At 44.0% G+C, this 24,846-nt stretch overlaps 1 protein-coding gene across 30 annotated transcripts in view; it reads left to right on the plus strand.

Moving 5' to 3' along the window:
- Positions 1-24,846, plus strand: part of LOC139420421 (supervillin-like) — a 138,251-nt gene that overhangs the window by 58,125 nt on the left and 55,280 nt on the right. For 12 of the 30 annotated variants that reach the window (XM_071170516.1, XM_071170505.1, XM_071170506.1 and 9 more), the window contains exons 1-2: positions 3,878-4,209; positions 23,700-23,763. The gene's annotated coding sequence lies outside the window, so the exon portion shown is untranslated. Of the gene's footprint in view, positions 1-3,791; positions 4,210-23,699; positions 23,764-24,846 lie in introns of those variants that run through there. The other 18 variants (XR_011635515.1, XM_071170502.1, XM_071170508.1 and 15 more) reach the window with 7 other exon arrangements.

Below are 24,846 nucleotides of genomic sequence, written 5' to 3' on the forward strand. Positions count from 1 at the left end.
TTGAGTAGAACATTTTTAAAGTTTAGTAGTGATAGTGTTTTTTTGCGCTTGGTGAGGCTGATGAGAGTAGGGGAGAGGGAGGTGAGGATCCAGCTTGCTTGGTCCTGTGGTCCAAAAGGCCAGGGACAATGGAACAACCAGAAGGGTGTGAATAAGATGCAGGTCCTACAAAGAGGGATATTTTAATTGAGGGCTTTTGTGTTAATGCTATAGAGTTATGTCGCACAAGCGTGGGAGAGTGCACACTGGTGGGTTTTGCATGGGGAGTGATGCAGTGTTTTTATAAGTGCAAATATTTCCACTTTTCCTCCATCGTCTCCGGCATTGTGGTGTGTTTGCTGGTGTTTATGGAAAAACAGAAACATAGTTAGCTAGCTAGTTGCTTTGTCTTCAGTTTCTGTCTGTTGTGCTGACTGTTTCCATGTGGTCGACTCGGTATGTTTGTAATAAACATTCTGCCTTGCCACACAACAAAGCTAAATTGAAATCACATTTGCTCCTCTCTCCACCATGTTGTCATAGTTTTGGTTGGCTGATAAAGTGGTAATGTTTCCCCTCAGCTAATTAGCCTGTGAGTCACCAGGTCGTCTCTTCTCCTTTCCTCTGTCTTCAAAGTTAACGGTTGCTAATCCACTGAGAGAAAGCACAAAGCGCCTCTCCGCTGAACAACCTCGAAGCTCTGGCCTCATGCCCAGTACCCCATGTTCCAACCAACTGACAAAACGTATATCAGCTTCACGGTTTACTTTTGTAACACGGGGTAAACAACACATTTAATTCAGTTTTGATATACAGCTTATTAATGTTATTGTTGAGTGAGCAAGTAGGCTAAGTAAATATGAGAGGTTGTGAAGTGAGTTTCTCAACTCCCGTAGGGGGATTCTGTGTCAGTACCTGGTGATTAACACTAGAGGGTACTGTTTGTTGAGAAAACAGCTCTGTGTGTGGCAGTTGATGGGAATCATTTACAACTCTGTGTCCTGGTGACTATTCTGTGTTGCTTGCTGATTTTAAGACTGTCTTTTCTGGGATTTGGACCCATAGCGGTTAACCGGTCCATCATTCACTACACTTCAATGGGTGTATTGTCCCAGTGTCCACAGAAGACCGAACAGCCATCCTCATTTGAGTTTTCGTTACCGTCAGTTGCTCATCTTTCCTTTATTGCATCACCTTTTATCCACTTGATTCTAATAGAGTAAATATAGACATGATGGCATTGGGATGATAACCCCCCACCCTCTGTTAGTATGAGTGACGAGGTGTTTAGCTGCTCCCTATGTGTACTGTCATGTGAATATCATGCTTAAAGCATGGAGGATGGCCCGTTGGCTGCCCTGTTGACAGGGCAGGAGCGTTCGTTCTACCGGCCTTCGTTCTATCCAGAACATTCCTTTACCCTGTCATCGACACAGAGGACAGATTTAACTTCCCTTCATCAACCCGATACTACAGTGCAACCTCCTTTCCCCATCACTTCCTATATGTTACACATACTATATGTTTCTATGGGTTGTTGATATGATGAGAATCTTAGAATAGCCCAGTGGTCCATGTCAGACCTTGACTGCCATGATTTTGTCACCTCTACACCTTCTGGAGAATGTCCCTGTCAGTTTCCACTTGTCATTAATACATGAATGTCAAAGGGACTCAGAACATATGGCTGCCTTACCCTTCAACATTACCAAGTATTTAATGACGGAACCAGCAACACTGAGAGAATATTACCTAGCTACAGTTAGTTACTTTTCTAGAAAACTTGGCGCAAAGTGTTTGCGTGTGTTGAGGTAGTTAGGTGTCCGAGGGGATTTTTGCCCTGTGACAGCTGACTTGATCCCTGCGAGTTTGAGAGAGACCGAGTGAGTGAAGTCAATTTCTATTTCTGGGAGATTGAGGGCTATCAAAGCACCAGCCAAGAGGCCATAAATGGCTGCCAGCGTCTCCAGTTACCTCCTGCTGGTTTTGGGCTGCGGATGCTACCACCCTACTCTGAGGTGGAATTCGGACCTCTCCTCTCCAGACCCCCACAGCCATGTTAGGACTAAGGCCAGGGCCGTATGTATCAAGCGTCTCCGAGTAGAAGGGTTGACCCCCCCCCCCTCCCCCCCCTTCTTGTAATCTTATTTGTTGTGATCGAAAAGGGGAAGGAAACTGATCCTAGATTGAGCGTGGCGCTTGCAACACCACGGTTCTGAGTTCGATTTGCCCCAAAAAATGGATGCGCTCCCCATTTGTAATTCCTGAGCGTCTGCTAAATGACTAAAATATAAATGTTTAGTCCCAGCCAGGTAAAACATCCAGGGATAAATAGAAATGCCGGGATACTAAGACAGACTGGCACCTCAAGTCAAGAGGTCATATTCAGACTGAATATTTCTACACGTCCCTGTATCAAATTAACTTTGAATTTAGTGTGGTGTATACGCTGTGGTGTGACACTGGTACTTTTGGTACATGTGGTGTTTCAAGTGGCTTCTATCTGTAGAGTGTGACTGGTTGATGGTCTGAGTAGACGTACACCTGAGACGAGAATCAAGATTGCCTCAAGCGATGTAAGGATCAACGAAGTTGTGCTATATATTCAACAGCTGAACGATGAATACGGATACATTACTACCTCAAACACTTAATCTGCAAAAATGACAAGTGAATTATTGTCGAGGGGATACAGGCTACATTTCTCATCTGATAGTGGGGTGGTAGATGCTTAGTGTGCCCTGTATGGCTCAGTTCCCTACATAGTACATTCAACATTTACACACACCGCATACCCATCAGCTCGGACAGATCCATCTCAGAGGCCCAGCTCATGAGCTCCGTCAGCAGCAGATTTGAATTTACAATGGACAATGAATGTGTTTTATGCAACAAAATGTTATCGCATCGATTCTTTCTCTAATCGCACCGACTCGTTTCAAACTCAAATGCATCTTTCCCGTATCAAGAGTCCATGGATCTAGATGCGTATCGAATCATCTCGAAAGGGAAACATCCCTAACAGCCTCTTCAACCACCCCTTTACCTCCTTGTCATTACTTCAAAATGTTCCTGCTGTGGCCTGTGGAATGTTGTCCCACTCCTCTTCAATGGCTGTGAGAAGTTGCTGAATATTGGCGGGAACTGGAACACACTTTCGTACAAGTCGATCCAGAGCATCCGAAACATGCTCAATAGGTGACATGTCTGGTGAGTATCCTTGCGACATGGGGCTGTGCATTATCATGCTGAAACATGAGGTGATGGCGGCGGATGAATGGCACGACAATGGGCCTCATGATCCTGCCATCTCAATTGTGTTTGTTGTCCATAGCTTATTCCAGCCCATACCACAACCCCACCGCCACAATAGGGTACTCTGTTCACAACGTTGACATCGGCAAACCGCTCGCCCACACTACGCCATACACGCTGTCTGCCATCTGCTCTGTACAACTCAAACTGGTATTCATCCAGTGTGCCAGTGGCCATCGAAGGTAAGCATTTGCCCACAACTTTGTTACGATGCTAAACTGCAGTCAGGTCAAGACCCTTGTGAGGTGGCTGGTCTCAGACGATCCCGCAGACGAAGAAGCCGGATGTGGAGTTCCTGGGCTTGCGCGGTTACACATGGTCTGCGGTTGTGAGATCGGTTGGAAGTACTTCCATATTCTCTAAAACCATGTTGGAGATGCCCCCCCCCACCCCGTCCTATCCTCTCTTCTGTGTTTTGATTGATCTAGCCTGAGTGGGAAAGCACCGTTCTAAATTTGTCAGCTCCCTGAATCATGCCTGCTGCAGATATAACTGCCACACATGGGGGAGGGGGAGCAAGAGGGGGAGTGAGAGGGGGGGGTGACCGTCGTTCTAACGGTGCTGGCAACTCGTGCATCATGTCAGTCGTGTCCTACTAGCCCTGCTGTGCTTAGCTGTGATCTTCTCCCAGACCCACTGTGGAACTATCCGGCCCCCAAAGACCCAACCCACTAGAGACCTACCCCCACGGACTTGCCCCCAGAAGACCTACCCTAACCTAGGAACTACTACCAACAGACCTACCCCAGCCCAGGAAAACCTACCCCAGAAGACCTACCCCAGCCCAGGAAAACCTACCCCAGAAAACCTACCCCAGCCCAGGAAAACCTACCCCAGCCCAGGAAAACCTACCCCAGAAGACCTACACCAGCCCAGGCACTACACGGTCACGTCTAATCTGAGAGGAAAACTGAAGTAAGGAGTTGAGTTGGGGAAATGTTGGGGGAAGGTTTGTGAGGAGAAGATGCCCTTAGTAACCACATTGAAATACTGACTGGCTTCTAAAAGCCTTTATACGGTTTGGGTATTTTTATATTATGATGTGTTCAGTGAAGAGGTGGTCTGATTTGATGTGATCGCAGGCTGGATGACCCTTATCTATTGGAAGTGAACTGGTTTGACGGACCATGAGGAAGGGCGAGCTTGCAGCGAAATGGGGTGTTGCTGAACCCAATGGTATTCTGGAACAGTCCGTATCCTCATTCTGGTTGATTGGAACAGCCCTTGTTGGAACCCATTCTCGTTCTCTCCTCACATTCCCAATGTAATTCTGGTACCTGCCTGTTTGTCTTGGAGCTGCACAGCAACTGACCTATCCTAACCTAACCTAGTCCAGGACTCTTCCTCCCAGACCTGTTAGAAGTAGATGACATGCACAGATTTTCAGCTTAAATCAGAAAATGTCCATAGTCAGTTTGATGCTGAACTTTTGTCCACCTTTTGTTGACCAGTATAGCGTTTTTATAAAATCCTTATGAAGATTCTTAATGCTCTGAAAAGGTGACAGCCCTATGACATGTCCGATCCACTTTCTCGTGAGATGTGGATCTTTCCACGCTCGTATACTGCTTCAGATGGATTATACCACAGATGAATGTGGTGAAGTGCGAAAAGCTTTAGAATAGGTCAAATTGCTATTTGGGTAGTGTGTGTGTGTGTGTGTGTGAGACAGTAAAGGACTGGGACATAGCTCTGTCATGACCTGACAGTACAGCTGCGCATTGTCCTGCACCTGTTCTGCTCTCTCGGTCAGGATCAGAATACACAGGACAGAAATAGAGCACAACTGCCCTGACGAGGAACGCGCGCATGCTTGCTCATAGGACTATGGCAACATAAACAAATGTAGGGTTGGGAATTGCCAGGGACCTCATGCTACAAAGTCATCACAATACTTAGTATCAATTCTGTATGTATTGCGATTCGATACTGTAACTTTGTGATTTGATGTTCCAAACATATTACTCACTATGCTTTGTCTGCTGGCGAGAGACAGCGCATGAGAAAATTTAGTTCTCATCGGTCATGGAAATAATTGCTGAAATCATGTTGGCTCACTATTTTAAAAAGATTGAGAACAAGCTATAGGATGAAAAATACAAGAGTTTTAGCGCAAGTACAGCCAACTAGCACTTTCGTGGCAAAAGTCTATTCATTTATTTGTGTAATGTAGATTTTTATAGATCTCATCCTAGATCAGTACCATCCTAGATCAGTACCACATTAAGATGGCTTTGCGTATACAAATCCAGAGTTGAAATGTGATCTTGAGGCCGATTTAACACTGGTGAGGGCGCTTCATTATTTACTTAACATCTCTCAGATGGATATCACCTGTGGTCTGGACAAGACACCTCTTAAGTACACAGGATACGACACACACTTAAGTGTCTATTTAGCACCATTCCATAAATACCCAGTTTAAGCGTTATCTAACTGATCTAATTTCCGGGTGGCTTCAGGCTTGGGTGTGAGAGAGTCCTGATGCCGTCCCTGTTCAGCCCCCCCCCCCCCCCCCCCCCAATAAGCCTTTCACCACTTTTACTTTGTTGCCATGGCATCTGCCATCAGCTGTTTGTAATCGAGTCCGAGCCCCAGGAATTCACCCTCCGTGACCATCCAATCTTTCCAGGCGTTTACTGGAAGCACTTATATACTGTAGCTGTTGTCTTGGCAGAGACTGTTAATTCGCACTCCGATCACTTCATGTGATGACCCTGGGAGAAGTCCATTTAAATGGATCCTTCTGAGATGGAGAAAGAACTAGGTGTTTTGTGTGTTATACTAGTGCAATTAAGATTGCAAATCGTCTCCCACTGCAATGAGTGCTGACATGATGACCGTCACATCTCTCTCCAATTTTAATAAAGGTGCCCATGCAATCTGAGGATAGATGCGGATGTAGACTGGATTGTAGAGCTCGTTTACCTCGGCCCTGCCAGAAACGGAAACAAATCCTATCACCATGCATCTCTCAGCCAAGTGAGGAAGTAGACGCACTGTTGTGGACAGGAGAGTACTCCAACTTGACATGTCTCGTGTTGTTGACCTTCTCTTCATTTAGCTTGGTGATATCTTCGTCATCACACACTCCCAATAAGTCTGTTATTAATAAGAGGTTTGTTTTTGACGGCCTTGTTTGGTCTCTCCAGTGATGGGTGTCCGTAGAGAAGGCTGGCAGCGGAACAGAATGTTCAAGAGTACTGACAACAAATCGCCTGGTCTTAAGGACATGTGAGACTAACAAGAACTACTGCTATGTGCAATAGATCACCTGCTAGGCGTGTAACCGTTAGAAAACAAACCTAAAGTGAAGTTCAGAGACGACAGAGCGTCCAACCGCTGCAACCGACAACATTTGATTTGGTCTGTCTTGTCATTTAAGAAGGGTTGGGACTGGGGAGGCCTCGTGTTCAGATCAGGGTTGTGTTGAGTGTGTCACACAATAGCTAAGTGTTTTGCAATAGGACATCTGTTCTTCTTGGAACCTCCCCTGTTTCACTCAGGTTCAAGCGTGGGTCTGTCTCCCTATTGAATTGGATCCTGGCCTACCTGACTGTGTAGTGTAGGCTCTCTAATGGCCGTCCTGAGGTTAAGGGTCAGCTTATTGAGTGACATGTCCAACAGCCTGATGGTCCATGACACAGAGGTGGACCTGAGCCAGAGCCATCCGTGCAGGAGGAAGCCTCAGACCAAAGCCAGAGGAGAGTCTTAACATATCGGTCTGGCTTGACCACGCAAGACATTGGCCGTGTCAGAATACTTGCGTTCTTTAGACTGGGTGGTTAGTAATAGGTTCATCTTAAATATATCAAACTAAATCAATTGTTTTGGGACAAAACATTTGCTTAACCTCATCTAAATCTAGTAATTAATTATGTGTCGATCGAGCAAATTGAGATTAAACTGCTCGGTGTAACCCTAGATTATAAACCGACATAGTCGAAACATATATTGATTTAAACGGTAGCGAAAAGTTCTGTCTGTAATAAAGCTCTGCTTTCTTGACATCATAATCCACCAAACCAGTCCTACAGGCCCCAGTTTTCACACCTAGATTACTGCCCTGTTATATGGTCAAGTGCTACAAATAAGGACATAGGCAAATTTATAGTGGCCCAGAACAGAGCAGCACATATGGCCCTTAAAAGTACGCAGAGGGCTTACATCAAAAACATGCATGTCAACCTCTCCTGGCTCAAAGTAGAGAGATTGACTGACTGCATCACTACTGGTCTTTGAGCGGTATTGACGTATATTCAAAGTACCAAACTGTCTGTTCAAATGACTAGCACACATCTCAGACACCCATACATTACCCCTCAAGACATGCTACCAGGGGTCTCTTCACAGTCCCCAAGTCCAGGACAGAGGCTAGGAAACACACAGTACTATATAGAGCCATGACTACATAGAATGCTCTCCCACCTCAGGTAACTCAAGCTATCAATAAAATCAGATAAATAAATTAATTTGTATTACTTAATGTTTTGGACCCCAGGAAGAGTAGCTGCTGCCTTGGCAACAGCAAATGGGGAGCCTAATAAATGACTAGATACTAAATGATAGGCATCTTGAGTATGCCAGGATGTTATGCTCATTTTGGCTTTTCATCTAGTACAATTCGCTGCACACTTGAGGAAGACAACAGCTGATAATCTGATATGGTGACGCGCTGTGCCAAAATGAATGAATAGCAGGAATCCATGCAATCGTGCAATAGGTGACGCGTTCTCAATGTGGATGAGCATGGTATATTATTTGTTGCTTACTGCATTTGATTTTACTATACAATATGTTCTATGTAGTACGATTAGTACACAGTATGCAGTTTAAGTAGGCAAGACTGATTTTCACATTTCAGACTTTTTACACCATACATTTTCCCTGACACCCAAAAGACTGGAAAATGGTCCAATTCACACACTTATCAAGAGAACATCCCTACAGCCTCTGATCTGGCGGAGCGTATGAGTGTGCCCCTGCCTCTCCGTCAATAAATAAAAAAATAAAATAAAATTGTGCCGTCTGGTTTGCTTAATATAAGGAATTTGAAGTGGTTTATTCTTTTGATTCTTAAGTATATTTACAACCAAATATTTGTAGACCTTTACCCAAGTAGTATTTGACTGGGTGACTTTTACTTGAGTCATTTTCTATTACGTTATCTTTTATTCAAGTATGACAGTTGAGTACTTTTTCCACCACTGCGTATATGAACTGTAACTCTGTAAAATCTTGGAAATTGTTGCATGTTGCATTATTTTCTGTTGTTCAGTGTGCATGCATGCATACATACATACATACATACATACATACATACATACATACATACATACATACATACACTACCAGTCAAAAGTTTAGACACCTACTCATTCAAGGTTATTTTATTTTATTTTTTTACTATTTTCTACATTGTAGAATGATAGTGAAGACATCAACTATGAAATAACACCTATGGAATCGTGTAGTAACCAAAAAGTGTTGAACAAATTTGAGATTCTAGCCACCCTTTGCCTTGATGACAGCTTTGCACACCCTTGGCATTCTCTCAACCAGCTTCATGAGGCAATGCTACCAAATACACTCAAATAGTATGTAAACTTCTGACCCACTGGGAATGTGATGAAAGACCAGCTCTGTCAGGAGGAATGGGCCAAAATTCACCCAATTTATTGTGGGAAGCTTGTGGAAGGCTACCCAAAACATTTGTCCCAAGTTAAACAATTTAAAGGCGATGTTACACTCAATTAGTATTTGGTATGTAAACTTCTGACCCACTGGGTATGTGATGAAATAGATAAATCATTCTCTCTACTATTATTCTGACATTTCACAATCTTAAAATAAAGTGGTGATCTTAATTGACCTAAAACAGAGATTTTTTTTTTTAACCAGGTTTAAATGTCAGGAATTGTGAAAAACTGAGTTTATATGTATTTGGCTAAGGTGTATGTAAACTTCCAACTTCAACTGTATATATGTATGTATATAATTTATTCTAATAAATGTTGTACTTATAGCCTCCCATAGCATGAAACCTAATTACCAGTACCTTATTTATGCACTTTCTGACCTACATTTACATGTTAGTAATTCAGCAGACACTCTTATTCAGAGCGACTTAGTGCATTCATCTTAAGACCGCTAGGTGGGACAACCACATGTCACGGGCATAGTAAGTACAATTTTCCTCAAAGTAGTTATCAGCAAAGTCCTTTGCTTGTAACTTAAATGTCACGAGAGGGTAGAACACGTTTCAAATGTGCTTGTTACACTGAGCTGGTTGTAATCTAAGATATCAATGTGAGTATGTTATGATTTGAAACATATTGGTGACATTTGGACTGTAAGGTTGCGTAGAATAGCAGAAGTGTCAACATTGCGCTGTGTAGAATAGCTGAGGTAAGCGGTCATACTGTATTCTTGTAGACAGCAGCGATGATGTGTAGAGGGATCTATAAACAGCTGTGGCACACATGCGCGCGCACAATTGTCATAGACGGATTTAAATGGCATGTAAGCCATAGCACAGACAACTGACTCCGATAGTCACCACACACAGAGAGGGAGATTGGTCAGTCTCGGCAAGCTAGGATACATTTTCCTACAGGTGTGGAGGGAGAGAGCAGAGCTCAGAGGAAGTGCCTTCCAGTGTGCGTGATCTATCTCTGTATCCAGGATCCCCTGGGGTTTAGCCTCCTGTCTGGTAGCACTTATTCCAGTTCTAACAGTAACATCAGGACTGTCAGCTCTGCTGCTTATAAATGGAACAGACCCTTACCAGATATGTGTTGATTGGGTTCTGGCTGCACTGTTTAGAATCATTTTGGAATGTACTGTGATTCTTCTATTTGTTTTTTGTTTTTTAATCAAAGTTTCTCCAGCTGCACAGGGCTTTTAAAGGGGGATTCATTTGAGAAACAAACGAGGGGAGAAAGGTCTGGGAACAGACAGGGAGAGGATAGCTGGAATTTGTAACATGTCTACGTTCCAATGGAGCTTCATTTGAGCTCCATTTTAAATTGGTCTAACTTATTGTGCCCTACATCCCATTGAAATAGCATGGCCCTTTCCTTGTTTTTTTAATGGTTATTTAACGCCAACGGAAGAGAGCTGAGCAAATAGTGTCAAAGTAACCGGTCAAAGGTTCATGGGGATATGAAATATGCCGACTTTCTGGTATATTACTGTACTCTTCTGGCATCTACCCTAAAACCTTTCCTTTTGTGTATTGAGTTTCCACACAGTCATTTCTCTGGGAATAGGTACAGCTTCTCGGTCTTGGCCAGCAGAATCTTCTGGTTTCAGTTAATTTGTCTTCCAATGGCACAACCTCCTACCCTGCTGGCTTACCTTTTGACTGTTATGGCCTTGATTCTGGCTGACCAGTGGCTGAAAAATGAAAGATACTAAATAAAGGGTTCCAAAATCGGCATCTGTCCTAGTCCCAGCTTTTCCCATACACTAAACAAAAATGGGATGACAGTTCCTGGGAAGATTGCCGGGTGGGAATGGAATGGGAAGAACACCAGGAATGCTTTCGCAAATGGGATCGGCCGGGGCCTCCCGAGTGGCGCAGTGGTCTAAGGCACTGCGGCGCAATGCTAGAGGCGTCAGTACAGACCCAGGTTCGTTGGTGTGGTTGGCTTCCGGGCTAAGCGGGCGGGTGTTAAGAGCGTGGTTAGGCGGGTCATTTTGAAGGACGCATGACTCAACCTTCACCTTCCGAGCCCGTTGGGGAATTTCAGCGACGAGACGAGATCGAAACTGGTGAGGGGGAAAAAAGGCGTACAAATAATAATTTTAAAATGGGTTTGGTGAAGTGTGCAGGTGGTTGCGTTCCACCTTTTTCTCTCTTTCTGTGGAACTATTTCCCAAGGTCTACAGTAAATTCAAATCTCATGACGGGTTTCAACTCTCGAGCTGCATGCTGTTGACCAACACTGTGGGGTTAGTCGGCACACATTTGTTAGGGATCTCTAAAGAGCATTCAACCTTGAGCCATCGAGAGCCACTTCTTAGGGAAGCTTTTATCTGGGTTATCTTGGGTAAGTCTGTCAAGGGGTGTGGCAACAGGGCATAGCTAGCTAGTGTTTACGGATGGAGTTGGACGAAGTTATCTTGGTCTTTCTATTTGTGGCAGTTGTATCTGAGAAAAGGCTTGTGTACAGTAAGCTGAGGCCAGGATCTGTTTGGAAAGTTTGAAGTTTGTGTGTACTGCCTTGGACATTGCCATGGTCTGTTCTTTTGGGCTAATACACATTGTTCTTGGGTATTACTGGCCTTGGTCCCAATAGAGATGGTCTGGGTAAGTCCAGACCAGGCCTGGGTACCAGCCAGTGAACTGTGACGGTAAATATCCAGTTAGTGACCTCTGCTGCCCAGCCACTCAGCTAACACCTCACCTTATTAGGGTAGATTGAACCGAGTGAGCTGGCTACAAACAAGGCCAACCTATCTTCCAGTGTGTCAGAGTGCGTGCATGTTTTGAAGGGAATGTGTCTGACCTTGTGCAGTTCTGACTGTCCAAGGACCAATGACTGTTATGACAGCAAACTGGGACAGTAAATTTAGACCATTGGTCCTTCTACAAGTGTCTAAGGAAATGTAGCACTCCCAAATACTTCCCCATGTGGACTGTCCCTAATGGCACCCTATTCCCTATGAAGTGCACAACTTTTGGCAATCAAGACCTTTTTCTTCTTACCCAGAGTCCGATCAACTCACGGTTACTATTTTTATTTCTCTGTGTGCAGTTGGAATGAACTTGAAGGTAGGCAATAACTGGAAGTCTACAAGAACCGCTAGCATGGTAACCCTAGTTAGCAATTGTGCTAACGCTAGTTAGCAACTTCCTTCAAATTGCATGCAGGGAACTAAAAAATGGAATCCGTGAAAGCGGAAAGTGGGATAATTATGTTGCGCTATTCCTTTTAAAAGCAGTCTCGGCAGAAAAAATTATATTTTGCAGTGGCAGCTAAATTGAAGGGGAACACTATCTTTACCTCTTCATGCTATGTCTACCTTCTGTATTAGTTTCTGGTTCTGTTTGAGTGATGGACTCTGGGCTGAGCACTGCTATGTGTCTGTAGAGACAACATGGCCAAACGTGCTGGACACCTCCATCGTTATTTTGCCAGAAGAGAGGGATATACAGCATTTCCTGTGGGAGAAACAGTAAATCTGGGCTTTATTTCTGAGGGGGAGGCCTGGGATGAGAGGTTGAGTTCTGGGCCCAGATTATGAGACCAACCTGCTAACGTTTCCTGCTTTCCTTCTCCACGTCACGCACGCATACACACACTATCAACAGGCTTGAGGAGAGACGCTGGGGTCATTTAAAGTGCCATTGCTGTCACTGGATGTCTAAGTAGGTTTGTATACAGTAATTCAATTCTTATGTTGAATTAATCTGACACCCAGGCATCTGTGTTGTGTATAATTGGTGGGGGAGGTGTGGACATGCTGCTGTTACGATGATATAGGTCTCATCGTTGGCCTGTTTTTGTTCAACATCCCAAAAAAAGTGATTTGCTTGGATTGCCTCAGAGCTGGCTTTTGGGTACTGATCAAATTCAAAATTTGTCAAATTGCTGGTGTTTGTTTAGTATTACAAACTCTTCCTCCTTCTCGTCTCCTTATCAGTAACTGTACTAACAAAGATCAAAATGACATGACCTTTCAGACGACAACAACAAAATATGTGCAGCATCATACGCGTCTACATTTTTCAGACAGTAGAATTCTGCTTCGGCATAGAACATTTGGTATTATTTCCAACAACAACAACAAATTAACTTTAAATTACTTTTTTTTTTATTAGAGTGGTTGTGTAACTCGAGATTATTTGATTGACAGTTCTGGTTGCTTAGTGATTTGACGATGGTCCCGCTTCAGAAGCGGCATTCCTTTAGACAAAATGCCCGTTCAGTGGCACTTTGAAACTATATCCAGAGACGGTTTTGTTTTGGCATTTAAAAAGCCTTCGTGTACTCTTCAGGCAAACAAACATGCCATAGCCGAGACGCTTTCAAGGCACCACATTCCATATGTCTGAAAAGGTTATAACATTCATCTCTGGTGGTTTACCTTGAAGATTTGTTTTGGGATGCAGTTGCCAGATTGGGTCACCTTTTTGAGTGTAATCCTGTCTAGTGCCGAGCGACAATGTTTGACTGTCCCCATATCAGCAGCCAGGCGTGTAATTACAAGTTAGTGCCCCTCCATTGGACAACAGGACTGGTTACCAGATACTTCTGCGTGTGTGCATAAATACTGATAAGTGTTAGCTTGGTCTGTTTTGTACAGTCTTGCCAATTCCTATGCTCATTTGTTGTCATGTTGTGACTAAACAGCACACAGATCTGGGAATGGGCTAGTTGACTGCCTCTGATTCCAAACTACATTTGGAATCATAGAGCTAGTACAGCAGGGGCCTTCAACCTTCTAGCCCAGGGACCCACTCCCAGGCAAACCGGCGACCCAGAGACCCCCCATCACATCTTATTGTGAGGTGAATGGCAAGGAGAAGTAATCAACATTTTAAAATGAATATATTTTTGTAGATTCATATTTTGCCCTCCACACATTATAATATTGAAATATAAAGATGTTTTATTGTTAAAAACACTGGATAGGGGCAGTGAAATGCCATAGTAGTATAGCGTCTCCCTAGAGCAAATTAGGTTTAAGGGCCTTGCTCAAGGGGACATTGACAGATTTTTACCCTTATTCGAACTAGCGACCTTTTGGTTATTGGCCCAACACTCTAGGCACTAGGGTACCTGTCACCCTTAGAAGAGGAAGTCTAAACTTTAACGTAGCCTATTAGATTAAAAAGTTAACTTGGAACACCTTTCTGCTAATAACTAAATAAAGGTTGGTGAATTCATTCAGTCCAAGCTCACCAGCGGCACACGCGGCTGCCTTTTTAAAGCCTATGTAATTCAACATGTTTGTTCTGTTGCTAGCGATATTCATAACGTTTAAAAAAAATATATATATATATACACACTGTACAGTACAAGTCAAAGGTTTGGACACACATACTCATTCAAGGGTTTTTCTTTATTTGTACTATTTTCTACATTGTAGAATAATAGTGAAGACATCACAACTATGAAATAACACATATGGAATCATGTAGTAACCAAAAAGTGTTGAACAAATTTGAGATTCTTCAAAGTAGCCACCCTTTGTCTTGATGACAGCTTTGCATACTCTTGGCATTTTCTAAATCGGCTTCATGAGGCTCATTTCAATTTATTTTTATTTACCCTTTATTTAACTAGTCAAGTCGGTTAAGAACAAATTCATATTTACCATGACACCCTACCCAATTAACAGGTGTGCCTTAGAAGTTAATTTGTGGGATTTATTTTTCTCTGCTGCAGAGGAGTTCATTAGTTACCAGCCTCAGACATTGCAGCCCAAATAAATGCTTCAGAGTTCAAATAACAGACACATCTCAACATCAACTGTTCAGAGGAGACTGTGCGAATCAGGGCCTTCAAGGTCGAATAGCTGCAAAGAAACCATTACTAAAGGACACCAATAAGAAGAAGAGACTTGCTTGGGTCAATAAACACAAGCAATGGGCATTAGACCGGAGGAAATCAGTCCAAATGTGAGATTTTTGGTTCCAACCGAAGTGTCTTTGTTAGATGCTGAGTAGGTGCACGGACGATCTTTTCATGTTGTGTTCCCACCGTGAAGGATGGAGGTGTGGGAGTGCTTTGCTGGTGATGCTGTCTGATTTATTTAAATTCAAGGCACACATAACCAGCATGGCTACCACAGCATTCTGCAGTGATATGCCATCCCATCTGATTTGGGCTTAGTCCCACTATCATTTGTTTTTCAAAAGGACCATGACCCAAAACACACCTCCAGGCTGTGTAAAGGCTATTTGGCCAAGAAGGAGAGTGATGGAGTGCTGCATCAGATGACCTGGCCTCCACAATCACCCGACCTCAACCCAATTGAGTTGGACTGGGATGAGTTGGACTGCCGAGAGAAGGAAAAGCAACCAACAAGTGTTCAGCACATGTGGGAACTCCTCCAAGACTGTTGGAAAAGCATTCCAGGTGAAGCTGGTTGAGAGAATGCCAAGCGTGTGCAAAGCTGTCATCAAGGCAAAGGGTGGCTACTTTGAAGAATCTCAGATATATTTTGATTTGTTTAGCACTTTTTGGGGGGGTCTCTACATGATTCCATATGTGTTATTTCATAGTTTTGTCTTCACTATTATTCTTGAATGAGTAGGCATGTCAACTTTTGACTGTTATATTTCCCTTGCACTCCTTCCACAGAACCCCGGTTGAATACCCCCGAGCTACAGTTACAGTACAGGTGTTACAGCAGAGCCTGCGTTGGTTTGCCTGCCGATCCTCTGGCACCGTAGGGTCGTCATAGTTTAATGACTGATGTAATAGTACTGTTAGTCTGCAGGTCTGGTATGCATCAGATGGTGATAGATTTCTGTGGTCAAGGGGGACCAAGGCTTTGGTATCCTGTTCTGTTAGGCTGCCCCACCAAGCCCCTTTGTGGTGACCCAACCACACCTGTGTTCAAAAAGTATTATTTTTTTATTTGAATTTATTCCGCTGTGCTTGATTGCGATTACCTGATGGAATGGGACCAATGGTATAGTCCCTAAAGTGCAATCCCTTCCCCATCTGGCACTCCAGACAGTCTCAATCAAACGCTAAAAGTTTTGGAAAGTAAACCATAACATTAGAACCCAGGTCTGGACCCAGCAGGAGAGGCATGAACATCAGAGCAGAGTACAATGTCGGCTTCTTCCCAGGCTTCTCTCCAGACTCAACACTGCATTCCTCCAGTGACAAAGTCCAGTCCTCCTCCTCTATCTATATGGGGATGAATGTTAAGAGTGAGTATGGGTCTGCGGTGGTTATGGTTGTCCTATGGCTGAGCTTGCAGGGCGTCTTGCTGCCTCTAGGGACAGTAGAGAGCTAAAATGTTTCACCCGTTCAAGAAAATGCTTGTTCTTGTATTGGGTGTAGGAGACATGTTTCTCTAAGTATTTCCACAACTAATTGGTTTCAATGCTTTGTATTTCAATCTACATATTGGAATATAACTGATAATTATCTAAAAAATAAATTCCCACGTTGGGTCTCTGAGGTTGGTCAGATGGAATCTCTTACTACGGTTAATGCTGTTATTAGTGTATAGTAGACTACAGACAAACGTATAGCTGTCTCACCTGCCGTGTTACTTAGCTGTGAGTGTGTTGGTGTGCCCAGACCAGATGAGCTCACCACGGAGGGAGAGAGAAGAGTCCAAACCTGCCACCTCTAATAAACTGATCTGACGTCACACCTGGGTTCAAGTAGGATGTGTTTGGACACTGCTACTGCAGTGTTGGGTTGGTGACATTTATTGGCTGAGGAATCAAAGTAATTGTCTGTCTCCCTGTGTGTGTGTACCCTTAGTGTAAATCTGCAGGTCTGAACTTGAATCCTCTCTATCCCTCTGACTACACTATCTCATTCACTTTCTGTGATCACACACTACTGCTCTTTTGGATTCTCTAGGGATGGACGGCCATAGTTTTTACCATAATGATACGGTTAGTCAGATGGACAATCCCATGACTGGAGCTCCATAATCGCCTATTTCACATTCTCTCTGCCTCTCACCTTCCGTCTCTCTCTTAGCCTCTCCATCCCTCTGTCTCCCTTTCTTTCCTTTGCTCACTCGCTCTCTCTCTGCTCCTTCGTTTTGTCACCACTGAGAGATGAGTGGAATTTATCATCTAGCTGAGACTGTAATTTTGTCTTCTCATCTCTCTCTCTCTCTCTCTCTCTCACCCTCCCCTTGCTCTGTAGCGTCCCACTGCTGCCTTGTCACTGGGCCAAGAGAACACAGCAGCACATTCTCAGTACTTCCACTCTACAGTATATACCTTTCTGAGTCTGTCTGCAGGAGATAGAGGGACACCCAGCCTCTCGGGTCCAATCTGTGAGCCATGGGGCCTAGCTAATTTCTTGCCTGTAATCAGATTAGCAGGCACTGAGCAGCTTGAGTTAGGCTGCACTGGAGGATGTCTGTTTAGTATTAGCCGTTAGCCAGTTTGCTATTAGCGTTACTGCTGAAGGAGACTAGAGGGGAGCTGTCAAGAGACTCTGCTCCACTAACTGCACAGAGAGAACCAACGCTGCACTGCAGCCCCTACCACGCGCTACTACTGCTGATCGGGGATCAGCTCCCCCACTCTACTCTTTCTCTCCCTGCCCTTCTTTCTCTAACACTACCTGACTCACTCCCTTCTCCTTCTGCGCCTCTCTCTCTCTCTGTGCTGAGGGCAGCTCGTCCCGGGGCACCGACTGACTGCGTTTTTTGTTTCTCTGCATCACCTTGCAGTCAGTTGCCTGCCTGCGGGTCGGACTTCAGCACTTCTCTCTTTCCAGCTCTCTTTCTCTATCCCTCTCTTCTATCGGTACTCTGTACCTACCTGGTCTTGCAAGAATGTATCGGAACGCAAACCCGTGGATCTCAAACTACCTGAGCCATGTCAAGTTCTGCAGACAAGGTAAGATGGAGCTGGTGCTCAGGATGGGGCTTTGGGACTGAGGAGGGGGGCTTTGGGTCTGGGACTGAGGAGGGGGGCTTTGGGTCTGGGACTGAGGAGGGGGGCTTTGGGTCTGGGACTGAGGAGGGGGGCTTTGGGTCTGGGACTGAGGAGGGGGGCTTTGGGTCTGGGACTGAGGAGGGGGGCTTTGGGTCTGGGACTGAGGAGGGGGGCTTTGGGTCTGGGACTGAGGAGGGGGGCTTTGGGTCTGGGACTGAGGAGGGGGGCTTTGGGTCTGGGACTGAGGAGGGGGGCTTTGGGTCTGGGACTGAGGATGGGGCTGGGGCTGTAGCCTGAGGAAAGTGAGGCAAAATGGTCTCTTAACTGGCCCCGTTTCCAGTTGTCCTTGCGCTGTCTGCAGCTGTAGCCTCCAAGGACGTAACAGTCGATAAGGGACTCTCTCTGACTGCAGGAGGAGGGAGAGTTATTTCTGGGCTCTACTTTCTGTCTCCAGTTTATTTGGACAGTTATGTCAGAGATATTAGGTTTTCCTGTGTGTAGTTAGTTGCACATGCCTGAGTGTGTTCGTCAGACTGTGTGACAACAACTCTGAGTGCGTGTGTGTGGCCTGTGGCCTATGTTTCTCATTCTCACAATTGTACACAATTCCCGCTCTCAGTAATGCGTCCAGAGAGTGGAACTGGGTGTTGAGGGGTGGTTCTGCTTGGTTAACTGGCTGAGAATTCACAACAGGTGTTCCTGGTGCCCCAACACCATTGGTTCCCAGCCATTACAACCCAGTAGGTGACCCCGTGTCCCAAATGGCAACCCATTCCCTGCATAGTGCACTTTTGGCCTATGGTCAAAAGTAGTGCACTAGGGAATAGGGTGCATTTGGGACACAACTGGGGTCTGGTGGGTTGGGGGGTTGATGTGTGTGTTGTTAGCATACATTTGACACACAGCAGTGTCCAGACCAATACTTAGCCATCAGTCATTTGTTCAGCATTTGACTACTAGCGCACCGCTAACGAGTCCACCATGGCAAATAAAGGTTCAATTTAAAAAATAATAATACAAGTGCAATGGTCTTGCTAATGAAATGAGACTAGGCTTGGTTAGCCATTCATTGTCTTGATTGATTGTCTATAATTGGCATACAGTATTAGGATCTACCGTAGGCTAAGGGGTTTAAGGCTTTGATTGGCTCAGTCTCACCTGATTTAGCTCAGTCTCAGTCTCAGTCTCACCTGATTTAGCTCAGTCTCAGTCTCACCTGATTTAGCTCAGTCTCAGTCTCACCTGATTTAGCTACCCCGCCTAGTATTTATAAATCTAAACTAAACCCTTCCCTTTATCTCTGATGCTGGGGGAGGTCAGTGTGTGTGTGTGTGTGTGTGGTAGAAGATGGGGGTAGTAAGAGTTGTGATGTAAGTGATCCTGTTGTCGTCTCTCTAGTTCGGGGCTGCTCTGCTCAGGGTAATCCCCTCTAAACAGGGACATATGCTCTTGAATGGTCATTTCTGCACACACTTAATTGATCAGCCCCATGTGGTTCTATTGCCCTCTCAAGTGTTAGTACTTTGTGTATAGAACCTGTAGTATTAAGTCTGTAAATGACAAGGAGAAAGAACTTACTCAGAACAGTAAACGGTCATTTCGCCCTCATAGCGACATGCAGTGTGTTTATCATGAAATCAACCGCTGCTAGAACATCCAGTATTAGACCCCTTCATTGATGAATGACATCACTTGATCCAAATGTTTCACTTTACAACAGGGGTATCAAACTCACTCGGCACGCTGGCCATATTGGAAAAAATACCACATTTGTGGGCCCTACATTGCCTACGTTTGTTTTTACAAAACACTTATATACAACTGGCCCAAACTGGCTGTTTTTATTAGAGGGAATAAAAAGATGGCCTTTTTATAATGTCCGCTTATGTACATAGGATGCTCTATATAGCATTTTAACATCTTAAAACAAGATAAATAATTTGTCCACCCTAATCAAAAAGTGTTTTAATAACTGTAAATAACAAAAATGTAGCTACAGTGTAACCTTTTTGTCTTTGCATTGCATGGATCACCAGTGTGGTTGACTGCAGCGTTGTTGTATGGTGCCCTCAACATGTCTTAGGCCTAGTTGAGTAGTCAGCCCAGGCTACTGCTCTAATGTTGCTGTAATAGGCCTATATGTTTTATTTTAAATTCTTTTTGCAGGTTTTGTTTTTTTAGTTAGTCATTGTCAAGCTTAAGAAACTGAAGCCAGACTGCAACATTTTGGTAGCCTAGCTAGGACTGTGTGGCATGTGCCTGAACACTATCCCTCTGCTGTGCGCTGTAAATGGGACACATGAAAGTAGCATACCACCCTGCATCCCGCTGCTGACTTGCCTCTGAAGCTAACCAGCTCTGGATGGGAGACCAGATGCTGCTGGAAGCTGTGTTGTAGGGCCAGTAGGAGGCACTCTTTCCTCTATTAAAAATAATGTATCCCAATGCCTAAGGTCAGTGATTAGGGACATTGCCCTGTGTAGGGTGCTGTCTTCCAGATGGGATGTTAAACGGGTTTCCTGACTCTCTGTGGTCACTAAAGATCCCATGGCATTTATCGTAAGAGTAGGGGTGTTAACCCCAGCGTCCTGACTACATTCCTAATCTGGTTCTCATACCTGTCATAGCCACCTAATCACCCCCAGCTTCCTATTGGCTCATTCATCCCCTGTGACTGACTATTCCCCAGTTCGTTGCTATAAATGCTCTGTCAATTTACCTGGTAACACGAAAGCAGTGCAATTGATGTTGAATTCCCCGACACAAACGCATCAGGCTGTAACTTCATAAAGTAGATGACTCCGCTGTTGACTCATTTATACTGGCTTGTGTGTCCTATTGTCCTTTAGTAGTAATTTATACCCACGCATGAATCCTTTATCTTCTAACTTATTGACAACCAAGATGACATTTTCTGTAGGTTACAGCAATGACCCATTGGAACCCAAACTTTGCATGGACGTTTCGCTTACAACACGTTTAAACTTTCGGTCCCGGTAGAAGATGCCATTAGTGATGACATGATACAGCGCACTGGATGGGTCTGGGAGGAGGGGTGTGTGTGGCAATGTTGGCCGTGCTTACTGTGACTTGTAGTGCAGTGCACCGTGGGCGGTATGGAAGCGGGCCAAGAATGACTTGACAAACCCAAATCGTTGTGCGGGACGGATAGAAATGTGTCATAGATTCAGCCCGCGGGCCTTGTGTTTGACACATGAATTTTTAATAGCTCAGTCTACATGTGTGACGGTGTGAAGAATGTTTTTCACGTTCTTTTAACACCAAAGGGTTTGGGACATCTGTGATCGTTGTCGTGGTTTTAGGCCTGCGTGTGAACGTGTAACGCAGGAAGCACCCGCCTTTCTTTCAGTAAGGGTTCCCCTGCTCTATTGCGTAGGGCTGCTTCTGATCTGATGGTTCTCCATTCCCACCCCCCTGTAGGCTCGACGTGTTGACTCATCCAGCACCTTTAGCACTCTGCCCTCAACAGCTACGTGTTGTTTTGCACTACAGGGATACTGGGTTATAAAGGCTAATCCCCGATCTGTTTGTGCCGTTTTGCCCATTCCTATGGTCGTTATCAAACTTTGTCAATGGCCGCAGGAGTTGGCTGTTCAGCACGAACACCAGAAAACCAGGCTAACTGTGGTAGGCAGTAAGGACAAATATCTATATTAGTCCATTTTAATTCTCTTGTCTACATTGAGAGACAAGATTAGTGGAGATGTACCTACATACATTGTTGTTTTCCTTCTCTGATATCACTCTATCCCTGTCACTTTATCAGCTGGTAAAATGACCTGTAGGCTACGATATAAGGAGGGTGAGCTAGTATGTGTTTACCGGATACTCCCCAGCTGAAATAATACTAGTCTCGTACCAAAACACATCTAGGCGTAGGGACTCTTCTTTCTCCTCCCTTCTCAAATTATGTTTTCCCAAAGCAGGGGGATTTTAAACATCATCCAAATATCCTTAATATGGACTAACAGATCTGGAATGGCGGGTGGTTTCGGGGGGTTAGGGGTGGGGGCAGGCAGGCAAAGTGGAAACACATGTGTTCTCTCTCTGTCCCACAGAGTGAGTGAGTCAGTCAGTCCAGCCCTAGTCCGCGGTCAGTAGGGTCATATTCATTAGGGCATAATAAAGCAAAACCTTGTGCAACGGAAACAAAACAAGTATTTCTTATTGTTCAGGTAGTGTTTCAGTGTTCTTCCATTTGGTACCCAGTGAAAAAGAAAAGGAGAGCCACACTCTAGGAGCTCAGATGCAATAATTGAATAACCTAATAACGTTGATAAACCCCGATGAAGACCTGTCGAAACGTTGGTTATTCAATTATTTAGTCTGCACTACATGAGTGCGAGGCTCTCCTTTTTTCTCCTTCTTTTTCATGTGTTCTACTCCGCTAGCCAGCACCTCGTCTAAACGCGTGCGCTTCTTTCACCTCCAGATTCACCCAGTGAATAGGACCCAGGGCACAGTGTTGTGGGAACGCTCAGATCGAGATATGTTAAGTAGAACAAACATGTCTCTCTGACATGTTAATGAACCATGTCAGGTCTATTCGTGGCGTTTTCTATCAGCGACTTTCCACAGCGTTGAACCGAGTGAACAGGGACCCCACTGCTCTATAACCAACCACACTGAGGTCGAGAACTCTACAAAGCATTGGGCATTCTTTAGAAGGGCACGGTAACATCCAGCACCCACTTTTGTATTAGGCTTTTACTTTGCTGTAATAAGGGTTGTTTTTTTTCCCCTGAGGATGGTGTGCCGTTTACTTCACAATAGCCTCCTGTTTTATGTCAAAGAAAATGATGGCCGTGCTACCGCAACATTGACATGAAACAGTTTCCACTGTTTTTTAGTTTTTCTATACCCAATATTGTGTTGGACATATTCAAGGCTGCTGCTGTCATCATAGGAACTCTTGAGGGTTGTGTGTTTTTAGTAGGGCAGAGTTTGACAACGGTCTTCGCGTCGCTGGTGGCGGAGCATAATGTGTTGTGATGACAAGTTAGAAAAGGCTCATCGGTCACCTGTGTGTGAGGGTTAGTCACCATGTTTTAAATTTTTCAGAGTTGCTTATATAGCTCCTCTGTATTCTGCCTCTCCGAGAGAGGCTTCTAACTGGGTAGAATTGGTAGGCCTCACTGGCACTGCCACACTTGCGCAGACACACACACTACATGCACACAGACAACCTTGACGTGTGATCAGACTTTAAAGCGTCCATCCATCTCAATGAAATGCAATCAATCCTCTATTGCCTTGAGCTGTGACCTCCATAGCTACAAGCCACTTTAGATGGAGCCATAGTGCAATTTACAGTGTAGTGTGTGTGTGTGTCCTGTGAGACCACTGTCTGAACTGTCACCTGGTTTCTTCAAATAAACACCATTCTTCCCTCCAAATGCCACCAAGTAGTGCACTATAGAGGGTCATTTGAGACACATTCCGTTCCATTGTTCTCACTGTTACAACCTTAAGGTTGCACATATTTTATTGTTCAACATGATTCAATAAAGGCTTTTGTTTTCCAATTTATTCACAATTCATTTATATCCCCAGTGGTGCGGAAAGTCGACTTTGATTAATGTGCTTCATGCCGAGTTGTTGTTGGATGACCTTTTTTAAGAGCCTCTCGTACACTCTGCCTTCCACTGTGTTTTTGTTCATTTAAAAACTGTGCAATTAGTTTGGTCGTTCAAAATTGCCGGTCAACTCTTCTCTCACGCAACTGATGAAGAACTCTTGGCATGGTCTAGTAGTCTAAATTGTGTTTTCTCTCCTTCTGTAGGACTTGGGAGTGAGAGCCCCATCAAACTTGGAAACGCAAGACTTCTACAGAAGACGGCTCTCGGGTAAGTTGTTTTTTTTCACAGATGACATCAGTATTTGTGTACTGTATCTGTTCTGTGTATGGTACCATTGCACTTCTATTAGTGTGTGTGTGTGTGTGTGTGTGTGTGTGACACTGCAGCAGCAGGCCTGTTGGGACAGTGTCCAAACGAAGTGAGAAAGTGACGGATAAGGTCACTAGTGTGAACGCCACTGCAGCATTAGTGTGATTGCGTTGTGTCAACGTTTTGGCTTGGTGTCAAGTACTCCACCCTCCAACATTCATGACTCCACAGCTCTGCATACATGCATCCCAGCATCCATCCAGTTCTATACGTTTACAGTATGAGTACAGTATATGTTTATAGTTCTGTATGAGTACAGTATATGTTTACAGTATGAGTACAGTATGTTTATAGTTCTATACGTTTACAGTATGAGTACAGTATATGTTTATAGTTCTATATGTTTACAGTATGAGGACAGTATATGTTTACAGTATGAGTACAGTATGTTTACAGTATGAGTACAGTATGTTTATAGTTCTATATGTTTACAGTTTGAGTACAGTATATGTTTATAGTTCTATATGTTTACAGTATGAGTACAGTATATGTTTATAGTATGAGTACAGTATATGTTTATAGTATGAGTACAGTATATGTTTATAGTATGAGTACAGTATATGTTTATAGTATGAGTACAGTATGTTTATAGTTCTATACGTTTACAGTATGAGTACAGTATATGTTTATAGTTCTATATGTTTACAGTATGAGTACAGTATATGTTTACAGTATGAGTACAGTATATGTTTATAGTATGAGTACAGTATATGTTTACAGTATGAGTACAGTATATGTTTACAGTATGAGTACAGTATATGTTTACAGTATGAGTACAGTATATGTTTACAGTATGAGTACAGTATATGTTTACAGTATGAGGACAGTATATGTTTACAGTATGAGTACAGTATGTTTACAGTATGAGTACAGTATGTTTATAGTTCTATATGTTTACAGTTTGAGTACAGTATATGTTTATAGTTCTATATGTTTACAGTATGAGTACAGTATATGTTTATAGTATGAGTACAGTATATG

This window comes from Oncorhynchus clarkii, chromosome 11 (assembly GCF_045791955.1).
Source record: "Oncorhynchus clarkii lewisi isolate Uvic-CL-2024 chromosome 11, UVic_Ocla_1.0, whole genome shotgun sequence".
NCBI classification, from domain to species: Eukaryota; Metazoa; Chordata; class Actinopteri; order Salmoniformes; family Salmonidae; genus Oncorhynchus; species Oncorhynchus clarkii.